Source organism: Daphnia magna, linkage group LG2 (genome assembly GCF_020631705.1).
Source record: "Daphnia magna isolate NIES linkage group LG2, ASM2063170v1.1, whole genome shotgun sequence".
NCBI lineage: Eukaryota > Metazoa > Arthropoda > Branchiopoda > Diplostraca > Daphniidae > Daphnia > Daphnia magna.
In genome coordinates this window covers 9604354-9610300 of record NC_059183.1, presented here as the reverse complement: position 1 = coordinate 9610300, position 5947 = coordinate 9604354, and the positions used below count along the sequence as shown (strand labels likewise).

General features: G+C 47.0%; 1 long non-coding RNA gene across 1 annotated transcript; it reads left to right on the top strand.

The window, feature by feature from the left end:
- The first annotated feature begins 4131 nt into the window (after positions 1-4131).
- LOC116916441 lies at positions 4132-5947 on the top strand. Its single transcript, XR_006643251.1, has 4 exons — positions 4132-4454; positions 5071-5453; positions 5513-5669; positions 5754-5947. It is a non-coding gene; the product is annotated as an uncharacterized LOC116916441 (long non-coding RNA).

Here is a 5947-nt window from a genome sequence, read left to right as displayed (position 1 = left end):
GGTAGAAGCCAGGGCCTTGCCGGATGCCACAAAAAAAAAAAATTTTTTTTTGGGGTTTTTTTTTTTAAAATTTTTTTTTTTCGGGAATTAACCTCGAACAAAGGAAGTGTTTTACGGCTGAAGTCACCCGTGAAGTGTTGGCCCTGTTGCGACTGTCACATCGCATGACAGTGCCTTACCATCAACAAGCGAACGGCCTGGTTGAAAGACAGAACAAAACGCTAGCAATAATGTTAGTGATGTACGTGGATGAGAGCCACGAAGACTGGGATGAATTCCTAGGATTTTATGACATTTGCCTACAACACCGCGCGACAGGAGAGTACCAACCACACACCTTTCATGATGGTGTATGGAAGGGAAGCGGTGATTCCATGGGATCTGCTGGCGGCGACTGGGCCAAGCCAGCCGAAGCTCGTCGGTGCAGAAGACCTAATGAAGGCGATGATGGAGCTTAGAGAAGACGTAAAGGACCAGCTGGCCATGGTACAGCAACGTCAGAAGATGCAGTACGATGCCTGAGTCAGTGCATCACCAGTGTACGAACCCGGAGACCTAGTGTTAATCTTTCGCCCGCAGCGGAAGAAGGGGCTCGCGGAAAAGTTACTGCATCAATACGTGGGGCCCTACAAAGTGATCAGGCAGGTCACTGAGTTGAACTACGAACTTTGGAAAGCAAGTGGAAAAAAAACACTTGTGGTTCATGTGTCGCAAATGAAGAAGTTTGTTGTGGAATCGGACAAGGAGTCCGATAGCGACGAAGAAGTTAAGATGCTAGAGCATGCCGACACCGACTTAGATGTTGAGCATGCCGACACTGGCTCGGAAGAAGCACGCGCTGAAAGTGAAGAGGGTATGGCGTGTGCCAAAACCGACACGGGTGAAACGCCTGAAGCCGAAGCTGGGGTGACACCCGACACCAGCACTGCTGCGGCAGCTGTGGAGCCGCCAACCAGGAGAGGAAAGGGGAGAATGAAGTGCCGGCCATTGGAGCTGATAGCCGAAATTGATGAAAGCCTACAAGACGGAAAGGATTCCGCTGTCCCAGCAGCAACGGAATCACCGGCGGGTTGTCCGACCAGGAAGAAACGGGCACCTGGTTGGATGAAGAACATGCTGTTCTTCACCTTGGTCTGTGTCGTAGGCCAAATGGTTCAAGCAGATGAAATGAGAGGGAAGTACGTCACGACCAAAGGAGCGGTGTTTCATCCCGAAGGTACTTTCGCCCTGGGTGACTCGGAATGGGTAGTCATCTATGATGTGTCCTAACCTAACCTAAGCGAGCTAAACAAGTAATTAAACTGGTCATCGCTTGGGTAAACGATATGGCGCGTGCGTTTGACAAAGCAATCACGGGGAATTTCCCTATGGAAGTCACCCCGTTTTTGTAAGGTCCAGCACGTGACTTGGCGGAAGTCAAGGCAAGAGTGAAGCGCCGGAGGCAGGAATTTCGGGAGCTGGAACGAGCTCTGAAAGGCGATGGAACAAGGCGGAAGCGCGGGCTGTTCGACGGAGGTGGACAGCTGATTAACTGGCTCTTCGGGACCGCTACGACAAAGGACCTGGAATCAGTGCACTTGAGGCTCGAGTCATTTGACAAGAAAGGTCTGGAGGTGGTACACCTTCTCCAGGAGCAGGTGACCCTGTTAAATGTGACCATGGGGCACCTGTCGGAGCATGAGTCTGAAATCAGTGCTCTCATGGCGGCGGCGGGTCAGATGCGGAGAGAGCAGGCGCAGCTGAGAAAAGTGTTCAATGACAGCTGGACCCACCTTGCCGCAGAATTATTTTTTCTACAAAAGGTAACGAGGTATGTGGAAAAGGCAAATAGGGCACTGGATTGGACGGCTGACGTCTTGCATGGCTGGCAAACCGGCTTAGCAGATGCAGCTATAGGGAGACTGTCACCACTCCTTTGTCCTCCAAATGTACTGGCTAAAGCACTGAATTCGGTTCGACAGACCTTGTCTCAAGGCTGGGGACTGACACCAACACTGCAAGTAGGAAATGGCTGGAGAGCGTACCAGGAGGCCAGGGTGGAGGCGGCGCTGGTGAACGGCAACGTTCGTTTGTTCATTCATCTGCCGGTATTTGAGTTTAATTATGCCTTGCAGATTTACAGTGTGTTTCCTACGCCGGTAGCCACCAGCAAAGAGAAGTCGGTATCCCACTCGTACGCGGGATTGGCTCCATACCTGGGGGTATCGCCAGATCGGCAGCTGTTCGTCGAGTTCAACGTGGACGAAGTCCGGAAATGCGCTCCATACATGGGCAGTGTGTACCCATTCTCGAAGCCGATTTACCGAAAAGGAAGGATGAAGAGCTGCGCGGCTGCTGTCTTTCTGCAGGAGCAGGAAGGAATCCAGAGGAACTGTCACCTAGACAGTAAAAAGTGGACCGGCATTGACCTGTTCTTCATTGGAGGAAGGAAGTGGGGTTACGCTGGTAAAGACAACGTAACCATAGTGCTCCAGTGCCCTGGGAAGAGGATCAGTGGAATTGGCCTACCACAAGTGCTGCCAGCAGTGGGGGTCATAAAAATCCCACGGTTATGTTCGGCAACCTCGGACGAATGGGTTCTGCAAGCGAGCTTCCGACAGATGATGCCGGTGAATGTAACGAGCGTCATCGACGAGGAAGCTGCAGGGATGCTGAGTGCTCTATTGGCACCGGTGGTCGAGCAATCGTAACCAGTGTCAAAGAGCCCCATCATGGAGGAAGCACCAGCCGCCCTAAGAACGCCTACGCGTATAGACCTAGCGAGGACGAGTTCACATCTGAAAGCGGTCGAACGCCTACAACGCTAATGGGAAGAAGAGGAGAATGCCAAGCGTTATCCTTTTGAATGGTTGATTGGATGCCTGTTCCCGTTGCCAATGTTGGTGTACCTGTGGATCGAGTATCGGAGGCTGAGTAGTCACGTGGACACCCTAGTGTTGGCAAGTCTTAAGGAGGTGCGAGAGCCAGGAGGAGAGGATCAAGGCCAGCCTGGCCTAAATGCAATCGCGTGAATATTGGTGTTTAACCCGGATTAGTTTTATCAAATGTTAACGTAGAAAACATGGGGGAATCTGTTTGTTATGCCTTGTGGGGTTTGTTTATCCTGTTTAGGGAACCCATGTCAGTAGGTAGGAGGGGGATGTAGCGCCAATGTACTTTGTCGCTTAGCGCCGGATGCTAAGAGATGCAAATGTGCGATGTCAATGGACTTTGCCACTCTTGCCGGATGTCAGAGGACTCGAAAGCCCGTCTATGACCGGCCAGAGGGGCAGCCCAATGTAGTGATTCATACTAGTTGTTATTGCTGTCAGTGCTGTTACTGTGTAATGCTGTGTGTGTGTGTCGTGTAAGCTGTCGATGACTGAATACATCCCTTAAACCCAGTGAATCTGTTACACTGTTAACGAATTTTTTTACATCTCCTTCACTCTTGTACGTGTTGTATAAGTAACCAACCTACAGATGATATAAAATGTTAGTTGAAATAGCAAAGACTGTTTAATAATATAACCTACAAGGCTAACAGCTAGATTTTTATCTGCCAAGCTAGTATTCACAGTTGTCAGCGTCTGAACATTATCGTATGGCAGTTCGGTAAATTGAACCTTTACAACATCGTGTGATATTCAGCATGGTCTTGAATGCGAGCAGCTACATCTTGGGCCCTTAGGTTATCCATTTTATCAATTAGGTAGTTCAACTTGTTCTCGAGTAAACTTTGAAAACATTGGGAGTTTTGGTGCATCTCAAACATCATATTGATTATGGCCGAAACTAAAAAAATAAAACGATTAAATTAAAACTACGGCCAAACGCTAAATTAACCATTATTTTAAGTTTAAAAATTCAAAATAATTACTTTTCTTTGATGAATTAGTGTCTACATAGAAACCTCCATGACCGGATAGACTGCTGTGGCGGTATGGATAGTTGTGTTGCTGACCGCTAGGTGGCGAAGAGTCGTTCCACGTTGGAAGCGGAGAGACCGGCAGTTGGGCGTGAGACTTAGAGTAGAGAAGAAGGCAGTGAAGCAGCGTCCCCGAAATTTCAGTCAATTTATTTGTTAATTGTTTTTTAGTGACGACCGCAAATAAACCACTTTCGTGAAAACTTCAGCAGTCTCAGTGTACTTACTTTAACCTCGCAGCCAATCTGGCGACATTTGGTGTCAGAAGTGGGATCGAGTGCTCGCTTCCCGGGGCTGTGACGGCGTGATGACCCCTTGCTGAAACTTTTCATCCTGCTTTATCCGGTTCATCCAGCTTGCTGAGACATATTTGTGCATCCATCGACATTCTTCGTGAACAAAACTTGTCGCCAAACGTTTTATTTGGGTTTACTTGAGCGAATTTCATCCAGAATTGTTGGTCTTCGTGGCTGATCCTTCCCATCCTTTACGACGGCCACGTGCGGAGAGGTTCAGCGGCTTGGCGCCTAACCAACATGGCAGATCGGTGAATAAACTTTTCTTTGACCTTTGCAAGTCTTGTTTTGAGTGTTTTTGAGTGTTTGTGGGTAGTGTTTTTTTTTCCTTTTTTTTCTTTTTATTTATTTATTAATTTTTATTTATTAATTAATTTTTTATTTCTTCTTCTTCTTTTTCATTGCTCTTGTGGTTTGTTGGGCAAATTTTGCGCGCTTTTGTCAAACAATAGCGGCTGGTGTTGCAGTGGCTGACGTTTTGCGTCGCTACCGCTGACATTCCTGTTGATTGTGAGGAAGGGCATTGTTTTTGTTAAACAACAGTGGCTGGTGTTGCAGTGGCTGACGTTTTGCGTCGGTACCACTGACATCCCTGCTGGTTGTGCGGAAGGGCATTTTTGTTAAACAACAGTGGCTGGTGTTGCAGTGGCTGACGTTTTGCGTCGCTACCGCTGACATCCCTGCTGGTTGTGTGGAAGGGCATTGTGTTGAACAACAGCTGCCGGTGTTGCAGTAGCCAGCGTTATGTGTCGCCATATTCTGTGTGGTGACGTTTTGAGCGGCTGTTGTGTGTTGCGCCGATTGACTGCCGATTGACTGTGGTAATAGAGAAAAATACAAAATTAGTGGTTTTCTTTTCTCGTTTAGTTGCTCAACACAGATTAAGTGAGGGAACTTTGTCTGCCTGCCCGACGTGTGGCAACCAGGATTGGGCTACCACGATAGGAAAAGTACCGCGGTATTACCGCGGTATCCCAGTAATACCGGAAGTACCGTACCGCGGTACAAAAAAAAACTACCGTACTGCATTACCGGAATGACTTTTTCAAGTCTGCGGTAGCGGTATTTATATTTTAATTCAATTGCCATCTAGCATTTGTTTTGAAAAATTTTTAGACAATGGTTGTTTAATCTGTTAGCAGTCGATACCAAAGTTTTTCTACTGGTTTACTGAAATTCTGGTCATGAAAAAGTGATTTTTTTCAACATAAATTCATAATGAGACTAGGTGTGCATCATAATGAAACTAGGTAAGAGTTCACTGCTGGTATTCATGGTTTTTGTTAAATTTTACTAGTTTTCTGTTTAGAAGTAAAGAGCCAGATTTAGACTTAGTGGGCAACTTGAAGCAAATGAAAGGGATCACGAACATCGAAGTGTCATTTCATCTGATGAATAAACTGATCATGGTGATGCTAGTAATGCAAAGAAATTTCCAACCTCTGCCCAATCATCAAAGAGGAAGTGTAAGAGTACTTTTAATATCATTGCATTTGCATTTCATTAAAAACATTCCAACAAGTTTCATCGTGTACATTCCTTTTTTCAAGGTGGTGATGGTAATCTTGCCACTATTGCTGGGGAATATCAAGGCTTACCATATCCTATGCCGTCGGGTAACTTGGTTGTAACTTGGGTCCCTTTCTCACCCCTCGACCCTCTCCCATACCCGACGGCATAGCCGCATGTAGGGACAACGAATGCAGCACATGTCGGGGGTGATCCAATATTTCAAAATGATCCT